Below are 15,586 nucleotides of genomic sequence, written 5' to 3'. Positions count from 1 at the left end.
TTGTCCCGGTTCTGGAAGGCGTTCTGCACACTCATTGGGTTGTCGGCCAGCCTATCCTCCGGGTTCCACCCTCAGTCCAACGGCCAGTCAGAGCAAGCCAATCAAGACCTGGAGACCAGTCTTCGCTGCCTTGTCTCCGCCAACCCCACCACCTGGAGCCAGCAACTCGGTTGAATACGCCCGCTACACCCTCCCCTGCTCGGCCCGGAGCAAGAGGAAGACGCCGGCATACCCTCGGGCCAGATGTTTGTCCGCCGCTGTCGCCGTACCTGGAAGAGAGCCCAGTCGGCTCTTCTCAAGACTACCTCCAGGTATTGGCGACAAGCGGACTGACACCGGACTCCGGCTCCCCGGTGTTGTCTCGGGCAGAGGGTATGGCTGTCTACTTGAGATCTGCCCCTCCGGGTGGAGTCCTGCAAACTCCCCCCCCCCCCCCCCTGTTTTACTGGCCCTTTCCCCATCTCCACGATGATTTGCCCCCTCTGCTGTTCGTCTTCTGTTGCCCCGTACCCTCCGTATACATCCCACTTTATGTGTCTAGGATTAAACCTATGTCTCACAACCCTTTGTCTCCTGTTTATGACTCTGATCTGGATTGTTGACCTCTGCCTGCCCTTGACCTGTCGTTTGCCTGCCCCCCTGTTTTTGTTATAAACTTTTGTTACTTCGAAACTGTCTGCATCTGGGTCTTCTCCTGAGCCTTGATATGTGGAGAAGTGCAGCTATAGTGAGGGGCAACTTATCGGTTTAGTCAGGGCCAATATGAGAGATAAAGTTTATCCTGTGTCGGAGTGTAGCTATCAAGTTTGAGAATCTTAGCAATACAATGTGTTCTATACAGCTGTCAACATTCTACAAAGAAATAGACACTTAATAATTTATATAATCATTAACCAGATTACCCCAGATACCAGACTTAGATGAATGATAACAGTTCCAGAATGTTGTCAATTCAAAGTTGAAAAGAAGGGGAAAAAACGGCACCGGTCCTCGTGAAAATTACAGTATATTAAATATTCTACAGCTATAATGTCATCATTCAAATCAAACTTTATTTATACAGCACATTTCTTACAACAAATGTATTTCAAGGTGTTCAAATTCATGTATTGAAAGGCATGTGGCACTTAACATCTTCCCTCCTGGCAGGTCTCTATAGGTGACCAGGTGATTCTCTCTATGCCTCCGTGGAGCTCATACAGGTAGCCATGCAGCCTATTTTGGCGGGTCACAATATCGGCCGTACGGATGTGGAATGCGAGTGGAGGAAGCCAGCCGTGCCCAACCAGGTGCAGTCAGTGGAGGACCTGTATCTGGCCGAAGACTACAACCCTCTGTCCTGAGAGCCCACAGAGGAGGATCTTCAGTAGCTAAGGAACCGTCTCTGGGGCAGGTTCAGTGGAAAGGCATGTCTCCTTGAACCTGAGCCAGAACAACTGCTACCCTCCCTGTCATCCCTGTCTGTACTGGAAATTGTTTTTAAAAAACAAAGGCACCTTGGGCAAGCCGGCATCCTGGTTGGCATGGCGCTGGTGGTGGAGCAGCCGAAAGCTATATGGCAGGCAACAGTTCGACAGTGCACCAACCCCAACTGACACACCATGAGAAGATGGAGGTTGACAGCCAGCAATTATGGAGCAGTGGTTAGGGCCAAGCGTGTTACTCCATCACTGCTAAAAAGGGTCCTCAGATCACAGTCGTTGGATGGGTGTCTGTAAAGTGGGGTACAGGTAACAAAGAGGAAGGCATCAAGGCCTTTAAAATGGCTACAGGGATGGATGTGCAGGAGTCAGGGCTTTGGTTCACGGGGTCTGGGATTCTGGGTGGGCACCACAGCTGTGTTGGAGGTCAAGTGTCCCTATGGTGCAAGGGACCTTACCATTGAAGAGAAGGTGAAGTCGAAGGATTCCTATATCAAGGAAGGAGGGTCTTACCGCTTCTGTGAAGACCATCCTTACTGGCACCAGGTCCAAGGTCAACCCTACATCACTGGAAGGGACATCTGCTTCTTCGTTGTGTGAACCACCAAAGTCTCCATCACCATCCCCATCCAGCGTGACAACCTCTGACAGACTCTGCTTTTCAGCAACTGTTTTCAGGGAAGCCAATGGTCCAAAATGATTCCACATAGTTCATACAGACACACTAGGCTCCCAGAATAGGTTATTGTCACACCCTGATTTGTTTCAGCTGTCTTTGTGCTTGTCTCCACCAACCTCCAGGTGTCACCCATCTTCCCCATTATCCCCTATGTATTTATCACCGTGTTCTCTGTTTGTCTGTTGCCAGTTAATTTTGTTTCGTGAAACCTACCAGTGTTTGTTCCCCTGCTCCTGTTTGTTCTTGCTCCTGTTTTCTAGTCCTTCACGGTTTTGACCATTCTGCCTGCCCTGACCATGAGCCTGACTGCCGTTCTATACCTTGCCCCACCTAACTGGACTATTGACCCCTGCCTGCCCCTGAGACTGCCTGCCGCTCTGGATTACTGACCTCTGCCTCCCTTTGACCTGTTGTTTGCCTGCCCCTGTACTAGAAATAAACTTTTGTTTCTTCGACACTGTCTGCATCTGGCTCATACCTGAAACGTGATAGTTATATTACATACAAGTTTTGTTCAAAGCAGCCAACTAAAGTAATGTAGTTAATTTGATCATGAGCACAGTGGGAATTTATATCTGTGATGTTCAAATAATTTCTTACTCCCTGTGTCTTACTAGCTGAAGGCCCCAGTCATCCCTACCTATACCTGACATTGTTGAAAAACAAGTGAACAATGAATAAAGATCATACACAAACAATAGGCTCCTAGAATAGGTTATATTACACTCTAGTGTTGCTCAAAGCAGCCAACTAAAGTAATGTAGTTAACGTAAGTTCAATCACAAAGGCTAGTCTGAGTGCATCTCCTCACAGTTTCATTCAGTAGTACGACACAATTCATATTGCATTTTATCATGGGCACAGTGGGAATTTATAGTTGTGATGTTTAAATTCTATGTTTTACACAATATTGTATCATATTTGATGAGTTACTGACCTGTCCGTCCACAGGCTCGATCTGTTGTAGTCTCTACAACTTGACACTTGCACTCGGATCACACTGGCAAAGGATGTCCGTGCACCAGATGGCACAAGGGATGCACTCCTTTTGGACTGGAAAACAAAGAGACATTTGGTCAGTGGTGGGTCTTTCTCATTGCCCTATCAACATCTTTATCTGGACAGAAAATGCATTGTTTATCATAACACAAACCCACCTTGGACAATGTGACAAGTGGTCCCTCAACACCCAATCCTCATGCCTCATTGTTTGTTATTTTTTCCCAATCAACAGTCTGGATCTTTCTCTTCTGCCATGGAGGATGAGCTACCTTTTCTGGTAAATACAGGGCCATTTCTCTTTCCCACCGGAAAATGACAGATACAGACCTGATTGTTGCCACTGGGTTTCCGGTCCACCAATCTGAAAGAAAGAAAAAAGTTACTTTTACTAGCTAGCTAAGTTGATTAATAAAATGGTAAAATCTATATTAAAATTCCATAACCCACAGACCTACACTTGACTATAGTAACTGTAAAATGGACTGGGCTTTCATCTATCTGCACATCTAAAATCCTACAATGTGAATGGGACATTTCTGCTGGGATGGAGGAATTATCTGGAATGCTCAATTAGATGATCAGGACAGTCTAGGATACTATTTGCCCGAAGAGGTTTAGTATTGTGATGAGCTATACAACTGTACTTCTGATTCTAATTCTCAAGAGGGAAGTTAAAACCCTCAGCTGTGAGGTCACTGAGGAGGACAAACAGTGATAGGGGGATCATCTGAAAGGGACTGACATGCAGGGATGGAACATAAGGATTTTGGGCACTGACCAGCAGACCACAATTTTCTACTAGCCCGGGTAACATTCAGGTCCTAAATCTGTGGCATGCGATGTTTGTAAAGTTTGGCACATTTTCTACTAGCCATTTCACTGTTGTGTCAGGCTAGTTTGGCACATTGTCTACTAGCCCAGTCTGAAAAGTACTATCCTCCGGCTAGTTTAATTTCCATCCCTGTTGACATGTATAACTGACTTCACAGGTCATTTGATTAGTCGTGTACAACAGATGCACTCGTGGAACAAAACCGTTTTGTGTTTTGTATGGGAAAACATTGAGCCCACAAGTCCTTTGTTAGCCAGCTAGTTAACGTTAGGTCGCCGTTCATGTAGTCACACTTTTCCATGTGGTGACATGTTAATTAATGTTAAATAATGTTAGCTAGTTATCGCTAATCACTAACGTTAGGCACATTCACTAATTCAGAAGAATGGCGCCGGAGGGGATGGCTGCCGTTTTACGGGCTCTTAACCAATTGTGCTATTTTGTGTGTTTTTTCACACTGTTTGTAACTTATTTTGTACATAATGTTGATGCTACCATCTCTTATGACCAAAAAGAGCTTCAGGATATCAGAACAGCGATTACTCACCTCGAACTGGATGAAGATCTTTTCTTTAATGAGTCCAACGCAAAGGATATAGGTAATGTTGCTCCCAGACAAGGCCCAAATCCCTGTCATTCACATGAAGAAAATAACTAAATACAGGGGGCGGAGATCCGGGTGCCTTGTGAGAATTCGTCGGCGAGTAGGTAATCCACTTCCACCATCCGTTCTATTAGCCAACGTGCAGTCACTGGAGAATAAACTGGATGAGCTCCGTTCGAGACCATCCTACCAACGGGACATTAAAATCATGGCTGAACAACGACACGGATAATATACAGTTGGCTAGGTTTTCCGTGCATCGGCAGGACAGAACAGCTACATCTGTTAACCTCTCTGGGATATGTGGGACGGTAGCGTCCCACTTGGCCAAAAGCCAGAAAAAATGTAGCGCGCCAAATTCAAATATATTACAATAAAAATCAATCTTTCATGAAATCACACATGAAAGACACCAAATTAAAGCTACACATGTTGTGAATCCAGCCAACGGGTCTGATTTCAAAAAGGATTTACGGGGAAAGCACACCAAACGATTATGTTAACTCAGTACATAGTCACAGACAAACACAGCCATTTTCCAAGCAAAAGACAGTAGTCACAAAAAGCAGAAATAGAGATAAAATGAATCACTAACCTTTGATGATCTTCATCAGATGACACTCATTGGACATCATGTTACACAATACATTTATGCTTTGTTCGATAATGTGCATATTTATATCCACAAATCTCGGTTTACATTGGCGCCATGTTCAGAAATGCCTCCAAAATATCCGGAGAAATTGCAGAGCCACGTCAAATAACAGAAATACTCATCATAAACTTTGATGAAAGACACATGTTTTACATATAATTAAAGATACACTTGTTCTTAATGCAACCGCTGTGTCAGATTTCAAAAACACTTTACGTAAAAAGCACACCATGCAATAATCTGAGACGGCTCTCAGATTTAACAACATTTCTCCGCCATGTTGGAGTCAACAGAAATACGAAATTACATCATAAATATTCCCTTACCTTTGATCATCTTCATCAGAATGCACTCCAAGGAATCCTAGTTCCACAATAAATCGTTATTTTGTTCGATAATGTCCATTACTTATGTCTAAGTAGCTACTTTTGCTAGCATGTGTAGTACACGTGTCCAAACGCTCACGCAGATGCAGGCAAACGTCGGACAAAAACTTCAAAAGGTTATATTACAAGTCGAATAAACTGGTCAAAGTAAGTAGAGAATCAATCTTCAGGATGTTGTTATCATATATATCCAATAACGCTCCAACCGGAGCATTCCTTTATGTCTGTAGAAGTTATGGAGCGCAAGGCGATATCATGAGGAAAGCGCGTGACCAGGAACTGGCAATCTGCCAGACCACTGACTCATTCCCCTCTCATCCGGTCCCACAACACAGTATAAACTTCATTCAACGTTCTACCGACTGTTGACATCTAGTGGAACAAACAGATCCATATATTACAGGGAATTGAATAGGCGATGAGTTTAACATCGACCAGCCTCAGAATTCTCACTTCCTGTTTGGATTGTTTCTCAGGTTTTTGCCTGCCATATGAGTTCTGTTATACTCACAGACATCATTCAAACAGTTTTAGAAACTTCAGAGTGTTTTCTATCCAATAGTAATAATAATATGCATATATTAGCATCTGGGACAGAGTAGGAGGCAGTTCACTATGGGCACGCAATTCATCCAAAAGTGAAAATGCTGCCCCCTATATCAAAGAAGTTAAGACGAGGGGTGGGGGGGGGTGTCTATTTGTCAAAAACAGCTGGTGTGTGATGTATAATATTAAGGTAGTCTCGAGGTATAGTACCTCATGATAAGCTGTAGACCATACTATCTACCAAGAGAGATTTCATCTATATTTTTCGTAGCCGTCTATTTACCACCACAAACTGATGCTGGCACTAAGACCTTACTCAACGAGCTGTATAAAGCTGTAAGCAAACAAGAAAATGCTCATCCAGAAGCGGCGCTCCTAGTGGCCGGGGACTGTGTGGTGCCAGGAAAACAACCTCTCCGTTAACGTGAACAAGACAAAGGAGATGATCGTGGACTACAGGAAAAGGAGTGCCGAAAACGCCCCCATTCACGTCGATGGAGCTGAAGTGGAGCGGGTCGAGATTTTCAAGTTCCTTGGTGTCCACATCACCAACAAACTATCATGGTCCAAACACACCAAGAAAGTCATGAAGATGGCACGACAACGCCTTTTCCCCCTCAGGAGACTGAAAAGATTTGGCATGGGTCCCTAGATCCTCAAAAAGTTATACAGCTGCACCATCGAGAGCATCCTGATCGGTTGCATCACCACCTGATATGGCAACTGCTCGGCATTTGACCGTAAGACGCAAACAGGGTTAGGGAGTAACGGATTAAATGTTAAATGTAAGGGATTACCAAAAAAAACGGTAACTGTAATCCATTATGTTACCACAAAAATATTGTAATCAGATTACAGATACTTTGGAAAAACTAGATGATAACTTCAAGGATTACTTTTAAATTCAGAAAGGATGTTTGCGGAAAAAACATCTTTGACACTTTCCTGTTTTCTCAATGACATTCTAATCAGCAAAATGCGCAAGTTTAAGTTTGTTCCACCTGAGCGAGTCTGACCACAAGACACACACTACGATGACACACCAAATGTGTTTGATCGATCGCGGGAAAAGCACAGCAATAGGCTTTTGTAGGCTACAGTCTTCCAATGGTGCGACTGCTGTCGGCATCCAAAGATTATCCAATTTCCATAAACACTTGGAGGTAAGGATGACAGCAGTGATGTTGTCTACGGCGATACAGATGGTTGAATTCAAGAAGTTTAAGCTGCTTATCAATCATTATTTTTGAAACCAGTGGACAGCCAGTGAAAAATGCGCTCTTGCAACAGCTGCATAGTGCGGATCCCAGCCAATGTAATATACGCTGCTAAAAAGAATCTATAGGCCTAATGGACACATGCTCAAACTCGCACACTTTTGATAGACTTAAAGGGGTAACCTGTAGTTGCTAAATGACAGTCCATCATTACTTTAAGACATGAAGGTCAGTCAATGTGGAAAAGTTCAAGAACTTTGACAGTTTCTTCAAGTGCAGTCGCAAAAACCATCAAGCGCCATGATGAAACTGTCTCTCATGAGGACCGCCACAGGAAAGGAAGACCCAGAGTTACGTCTGCTGCAGATTTTATTATATATTTCACCTTTATTTAACCAGGTAGGCCAGTTGAGAGCAAGTTCTCATTTACAACTGCGACCTGGCCAAGAATAAAGCAAAGCAGTTCGGCACATACAACAACACAGAGTTACACATGGAATAAACAAACATACAGTCAATATTTACAGTAGGAAAAAAATCTATATACAGTGTGTGCAAATGAGGTATGATAAGGTAGGTAAGGCAATAAATAGGCCATGGTGGCAAAGTAATTACAATATACCAATTAAACACTGGAGTGATTAATGTAAAGATGAATGTGCAAGTAGAGATACTGGGGTGCAAAGGAGCAAGATAAATCAATAAATACAGTATGGGGATGAGGTAGTTGGATGGGCTATGTATAGGTGCAGTGATCTGTGAGATGCTCTGACAGCTGGTGCTTAAAGCTAGTGAGGGAGATATGAGTCTCCAGCTTCAGTGATTTTTGCAGTTCGTTCCAGTTATTGGCAGCAGAGAACTGGAAGGAAAGGAGGTCAAAGGAGGAATTGGCTTTGGGGGTAACTGGTGAGATATACCTGCTGGAGCGCGTGCTACGGGTGGGTGCTGCTAAGGTGACCAGTGAGTTAAGGAGATAAGGCAGGGCTTTACCTAGCAGAGACAGATGATAAATTCATTAGAATAACTGCACCTCAGATTGCAGCCCAAATAAATGCTTCACAGAGTTCAAGTAACAGACACATCTCAACATCAACTGTTGACAAACAAGGAACAAAGAAACTCCTACTACTGGACACCAATAAGAATAAGAGAGTTGCTTGGGCCAAGAAACACGAGCAATAGACATTAACCCTGTGGAAATCTGTCTGATGAGTCCAAATTTGAGATTTTTGGTTCCAACCGCCATGTCGTTGTGAAACGACGAGTAGGTGAAAGGATGATCTCCACATGTGTGGTTCCCACCATGAAGCATGGAGGAGGAGGTGGGATTGTGTGGGGGTGCTTTGCTGGTGACACTGTCTGTGATTTATTTAGAATTCAAGGCACACTTAACCAGCATGGCTACGGCTGCCACAGCATTCTGCAGCGATACGCCATCCCACCTGGTTTGTGCTTAGTGGGACTATCATTTGTTTTTCAACAGGAAAATGACCCAACACACCTCCAGGCTGTGTAAGTGCTATTTGACCAAGAAGCAGACTGATGGAGTGCTGCATCAGATGACCTGGCCTCCACAATCACCCAACCTCAACCCAATTGAGATGGTTTGGGATGAGTTGGACTGCAGAGTGATGGAAAAGCAGCCAACAAGTGCTCAGCATATGTGGGAACTCCTTCAAAACTGTTGGAAAAGCATTCCAGGAGAAGCTGGCTGAGAGAATGCCAAGAGTGTACAAAGCTGTCATCAAGGCAAAGGGTGGCTACTTTGAAGAATTTCAAATATAAAATATATTTTGATTTGTTTAACACTTTTTTTGGTTACTACATGATATCATATGTGTTATTTCATAGTTTTGATGTCTTCACTATTATGTAGAAATGTAGAAAATAGTCAAAAATAAAGAAAAACCCTTGAATGAGTAGGTGTGTCCAAACTTTTGACTGGTACTCTATATCATTTGATTCTTGAAGAATATAACTTATAACTGTCACACTCCATGAGAACCCAAAATATAAGCTTGCTTTCTCCAATGTTTGTAAACATTGTAAATGTAAACAAACACTGTATACCCTCATAACATGGTTAAAACAAAAATTGTGCTATTATGGATGGTCAGTCTTTAAATTCATAGCTCTGTCTATTAATCTGAGAGTGGTTACATTTCTCCAGGTCCATCCCTCAGCTTTTTACCAAAACAGAGGTCCAACAATTTTGTTATTTTTTCATCTGTTGATTTTCCCTTTAAACAGCTACATATTATCAAGATATCAAAGTGTCACCAACAAAAAGGTTAACAATAGGCCTATAGCAAATGCAGCATATGACATACATTTTTCACATGTAAATAGCACTTTTTAGCAGCGCTGAAAGCATGCCATTCCATGAGCGCAGCATTTATTTTTCAACTCGAATCAATGAGCCCCAATCAGTCCTCCATGACAACAAAATCATAAACAACAGAGTAGGGCTGGCTAATAAGTCCTTAGTTTTGAGGTCCTGCTCAGGTAAAAACGTTTTGGCTAATCTATACTTCCATATTTCCAAGTCCTATTCTTGAAGATCAAGGGGTATAACATTTATTGAAATGACTGGAACTCTGATAGACTTTGGTTTTTAATGTAAAGATATAATTTAATCATATTATTATATGTAGTAGAAAGCGATGGGTTAGAAGAAGCCTACATAACCAACACAAAAAAAACAATTTAACATCTATATATGGCCAGCTATGTAAACTTTAACATTGATTTATCCTGCAATAGATGTCGTTCAAATGGTAACATACAGTTGAAGTCGGAAGTTTACATACACTTAGGTTGGAGTCATTAAAACTCGTATTCAACCACTCCACAAATTTCTTGCTATCAAACTATAGTTTTGGCAAGTCGGTTAGGACATCTACTTTGTACATGACACAGGTAATTTTTCCAACAATTGTTTACAGACAGATTATTTCACTTATAACTCACTCTATCACAATTCCAGTGGATCAGAAGTTTACATACACTAAGTTGACAGCTCCTTTAAGTTCTTATGGCTGGGGGCAGTATTGAGTAGCTTGGATAAATAAGGTGCCCAGAGTAAACTGCCTGCTACTCAGTCCCAAAAGCTAAGATATACATGTTATTGGTAGATTTTGATAGAAAACACTCTGAAGTTTCTAAAACTGTTTGAATGATGTCTGTGAGTATAACAGAACTCATATGGCAGGCAAAAACCTGAGAAAAAATCCAACCAGGAAGTGGGAAATCTGAGGTTTGTAGGTTTGCCTATCCAATATACAGTGTCTTTGGGATCATATTGCACTTCCTAAGGCTTCCAATAGATGTCAACAGTCTTTAGAACTTTGTTTGATGCTTCTACTGTGAAGAATGAGGGAAGGAGAGCTCTTTGAGTCAGGTGTCTTGCATGAGTTGATCACGCACGCCCCCGTGAGAGCGACCTGCGTTCCATCGCATTTCTGAAGACAAAGGAATTCTCCGGTTGAAATATTATTGAAGATTTATGTTAAAAACATCCTGAAGATTGATTCTATACATCGTTTGACATGTTTCTACGAACTGTAATGGAATGTTTTGACTTTTCGTCTGACCTGAGCGTCATCAATTTGGATTTTAGAACAAAACGCGCGAACAAAAAGGAGGTATTTGGACATAAATTATGGACGTTATCGAACAAAACAAACATTTATTGTCGAACTGGGATTTCTGGGAGTGCATTCTGATGAAGAACATCAAAGGTAAGTGAATATTTATAATACTATTTCTGACTTCTGTTGACTCCACAACATGGCGGATATCTGTATGGCTTGTTTGGGCTCTGAGCTCTGTACTCAGATTATAGCATGGTGTGCTTTTTCCGTAAAGTTTTTTTGAAATCTGACACAGCGGTTGCATTAAGGAGAAGTTTATCTAAAGTTCCATGTATAATACTTGTATCTTTTATAAATGTTTATTATGAGTATTTCTGTAAATTGATGTGGCTCTCTGCAAAATCACCGGATGTTTTGGAGGCAAAACATTACTGAACATAAGGTGCCAATGTAAACTAAGATTTTTGGATATAAATATGAACTTTATCGAACAAAACATACATGTATTGTGTAACATGAAGTCTTATGAGTGTCATCTGATGAAGATCATCAAAGGTTAGTGATTAATTTTATCTCTATTTCTGCTTTTTGTGACTCCTCTCTTTGGCTGGAAAAATGGCTGTGTTTTTCTGTGACTAGGTACTGACCTAACATAATCGTTTGGTGTGCTTTCGTCGTAAAGCCTTTTTGAAATCCGACACTGTGGCTGGATTTACAACAAATGTATCTTTACAATTGTGTAAAATACTTGTATTTTTGAGGAATTTTAATTATGAGATTTCTGTTGTTTTGAATTTGGCGTCCTGCACTTTCACTAGCTGTTGTCAAGTCGATCCCGTTAACAGGATCTCGGCCATAAGAAGTTTTTAAACAACTTGGAAAATTCCAGAAAATTATGTCATGGCTTTAGAAGCTTGATAGGCTAATTCACATCATTTGAGTCAATTAGAGGTGTACCTGTGGATGTATTTCAAGGCCTACCTTCAAACTCAGTGCCTCTTTGCTTGACATCATGGGGAAATCAAAAGAAATCAGCCAAGACCTCAGAAAAGAAATTGTAGACCTCCACAAGTCTGGTTCATCCTTGGGAGCAATTTCCAAATGCCTGAAGGTACCACGTTCATCTGTACAAACAATAGTACACAAGTATAAACACCATGGGACCATGCAGCTGTCATACCGCTCAGGAAGATGACGTGTTCTGTCTCCTAGAGCTGTCTCAAACGTACTTTGGTGCGAAAGTGCAAATCAATCCCAGAACAACAGCAAAGAACCTTGTGAAGATGCTGGAGGAAACAGGTACAAAAGTATCTATATCAACAGGAAAACGAGTCTTATATCGACATAACCTGAAAGGCCGCCCAGCAAGGAAGAAGCCACTGCTCCAAAACCGCCATTAAAAAGCCAGCACATGGGGACAAAGAATGTACTTTTTGGAGAAATGTCCTCTGGTCTGATGAAACAAAAATAGAACTGTTTGGCCATAATGACCATCGTTATGTTTGGAGGAAAAAGGGGGAGGCTTGCAAGCCGAAGAACACCATCCCAACCGTAAAGCACAGGGGTGGCAGCATCATGTTGTGGGGGTGCCTTGCTGCAGGAGGGACTGGTGCACTTCACAAAATAGATGGCATCATGAGTGAGGAAAATGATGTAGATATATTGAAGCAACATCTCAAGACATCAGTCAGGAAGTTAAAGCTTGGTCGCAAATGGGTCTTCCAAATGGACGATGACCCCAAGCATACTTCCAAAGTTGTGGCAAAATGGCTTAAGGACAACAAAGTCAAGGTATTGGAGTGGCCATCACAAAGCCCTGACCTCAAACCCATAGAAAATTTGTGGGCAGAACTGAAAAAGCGTGTGCGAGCAAGGAGGCCTACAAACCTGACTCAGTTACACCAGCTCTGTCAGGAAGAATGGGCCAAAATTCACCCAACTTATTGTGGGAAGGTTGTGTTAGGCTAACCAAAACGTTTGACTCTAGTTAAACAATTTAAAGGCAATGCTACCAGTTACTAATTGAGTGTATGTAAACTTCTGACCCACTGGGAATGTGATGATAGAAATAAAAGCTGAAATAAATCAGTGTCTCTACTATTATTCTGACATTTCACATTCTTAAAATAAAGTGGTGATCCTAACTGACCTAAGATTGGGAATTTTTACTTTGATTAAATGTCAGGAATTGTGAAAAACTGAGTTTAAATGTATTTGGCTAAGATGTATGTAAACTTCCAAATTCAACTGTACAGTTTTGTCTTCTTCTAATGCTTCTTAAGGGGAAAGTAATCTAAAAGTAACTGAATGTGATCAAATTACGTTACTGAGTTTGGGTAATCCAAAAGTTACGTTACTGATTACAATTTTGGACAGGTAAGTAGTAACTGTAATGGATTACATTTAGAAAGTGACCTACCCAACCCTGGGCGCTACAGAGGGTAGTGCGTACAGCCCAGTACATCACTGGGGCCAAGCTTCCTGCCATCCAGGACCTATATACTCGGCGGTGTCAGAAGAAGGCCCCAAAAAATGTCAAAGACCCCAGTCACCCAAGTCATAGACTGTTCTCTCTGCTACCGCACGACAAGCGGTACCGGAGCGCCAAGTCTAGGTCCAAAAGGCTCCTTAACATCTTCTACCCCCAAGCCATAAGACTGCTTAATAATTAATCAAATGGCCACCCGGACTATTTGCATTGACCCACCCTTTGTTTTTACACTGCTGCTACTCGCTGTTTATTATCTATGCATAGTCACTTTGCCCCTAACTACATGTACAAACTACCTCGACTAAACTGTACCCCTGCACATTGACTCCCTGTATATAGCCTCATTATTGTTATTTTATTTTTTATTGTTACTTTTTATTTTTCACTTTTTACTTTTGTTTATTTAGTAAATATTTTCTTAACCCTATTTTCTTAAAACTGCATTGTTGGTTAAGGGCTTGTAAGTAAGCATTTCACTGTAAGGTCTACACCTGTTGTATTAGGTGCATGTGACAAATCAAATTTGATTTGATTTAACATGTCACCGCTTATTGGTAAAGTCCCACAACACCACGGTGAGATATCGTGCAACGTTAGCTAGCTAACATTAGCTAATGTAGCTAACTAGCCAACCAAGGTGCCTAACTACCTAGCTCACCAGGCGATATTTAGCTAGCTGTATATCTGCCCTGGTAGGCTAACGTTAGCTAGCATGTCACCAAGTGAAAAAGTATGACTACACAAACTGTGAGCTAACGTTATGTAGCTGGCTAGCTCACAAAGAACTTAATAATAGGTAAATAATAAAAGTTCAAAACAGTCATTATGCTATCCTATGTTGGTTTTCTTTTTACTTGTAAGGAAAGTAAAGTGTGTTGTACACGTAACTACAGTCGGTGGTTATCTAGCTAATTTTCAAAAGCATCTAGCTAACCACAGCTCTTTGACCAAACCAAAATAGCTTGTTAGCAGCTAGCAAACAGGACTTACCTTATCACACAGCTCCAGCGATGCCTCTCACTCAGAGGATGGAAAACGATCAAATACACGTGTGCTTATCTTAGTAACGTTACTGGTTAATCCTTGCTTCTGATCGACGGAGAGACCTAAGGTTAGCTAGTTAGCTAAAAAGGCCAGGGTAATTAAAAAAATAATAGTAATGAAAAAATGCTATGGTAGCTAGCTAGGTAATTTGAAAAATGCTAAAACAAGAATACACACAAGAAATACACAATATCAATTATTTACACGAGAAACTAGAAAGGCTGTAATGTCTACTTGCTAGGTTACCTGTGGTTGAGTTTGCATGGAGAAATGTGGAGGTTCTTTCCAGTGATTACGTCAAAGCTTGCAATAGGATGTGTAGTTCTGTATAATAGCCACATTAGCAGCTAATTAGCATTTTATTTTTTGAAAGTAATTACAGAAGAATATACTGATAAAAGTTACCTTGTACGAGAGAGATTTGCGCGGTTTTCAAAATGTCACGCTGGGATAAGCCTACACCAAAAAACAGACCTTATGAAGTAGTTTGAAATTCCCCTACGGAAAAATGAATGGTGGAAAAACGATTGGAACCATTTTCGGGTTTTACAGCTAGGTTTTATGGGTATTATGGTTGTGGTACTGAATTGACCAAGTTATGTGACAAAAAAATATCAGATTTCTGTGTACAACGCTGTAATCAATCAGACACGATAAGGGAATTTGACAAAATGTGTTATAATAGAAAAGCCTACCCACTGACTTGCTTAGTTAAATAAAGGTTAAATAAAAATGTAATAAAAATAAACTGAAAGCATGCTTAATAAATTGCCCATAAAGCATTTCATAAAGGAATTATAGGACAATTATTTAATGAATCTGTTATACTGTTTAATGTGTATTTAAAGATGCACTATGCAAAAATTGTTCCTCCGTTTCCTGCTTGCTAATTTCAGTTTATGTGACAAAACAAGCAAGGATAGTGTAGATAATCATTGTACCATCTAAACCGCTGTGAAATATATTTTCCATGACCAAAAATATTGTATTTTCAGCTATTTGAAGCTGGTGTACAAAACCGAAAGTAAGACTCAAAAATGAAACTTAAGAACGGGAAACATGGAAATAGCTCACATAGAATAGATCTACTGCTTCTTAGTCTTGCTTTCAATGAGA

At 41.2% G+C, this 15,586-nt stretch overlaps 1 protein-coding gene and 1 long non-coding RNA gene across 4 annotated transcripts in view; both read right to left on the bottom strand.

Annotated features, from left to right (window-relative positions):
* Nucleotides 1–15,586, bottom strand: part of LOC120053186 (potassium/sodium hyperpolarization-activated cyclic nucleotide-gated channel 2-like) — a 132,149-nt gene that overhangs the window by 115,214 nt on the left and 1,349 nt on the right. The window lies entirely within an intron of this gene.
* LOC120053805 lies at nt 645–14,790 on the bottom strand. Of its 3 annotated transcripts, XR_005477541.1 has the most exons (6): nt 14,717–14,790; nt 14,417–14,515; nt 3,258–3,463; nt 3,038–3,153; nt 1,935–2,089; nt 645–1,712 (listed from the first exon to the last, which is right to left on the bottom strand). It is a non-coding gene; the product is annotated as an uncharacterized LOC120053805 (long non-coding RNA). The 3 variants fall into 3 exon arrangements; XR_005477540.1 differs by having other exon boundaries at nt 645–2,089; XR_005477542.1 differs by lacking the exons at nt 14,417–14,515; nt 14,717–14,790 and adding an exon at nt 4,482–4,712 and having other exon boundaries at nt 645–2,089.

Source organism: Salvelinus namaycush, chromosome 9 (genome assembly GCF_016432855.1).
Source record: "Salvelinus namaycush isolate Seneca chromosome 9, SaNama_1.0, whole genome shotgun sequence".
Lineage (NCBI taxonomy): Eukaryota > Metazoa > Chordata > Actinopteri > Salmoniformes > Salmonidae > Salvelinus > Salvelinus namaycush.
This window is presented reverse-complemented; position numbering and strand designations above follow the sequence as displayed.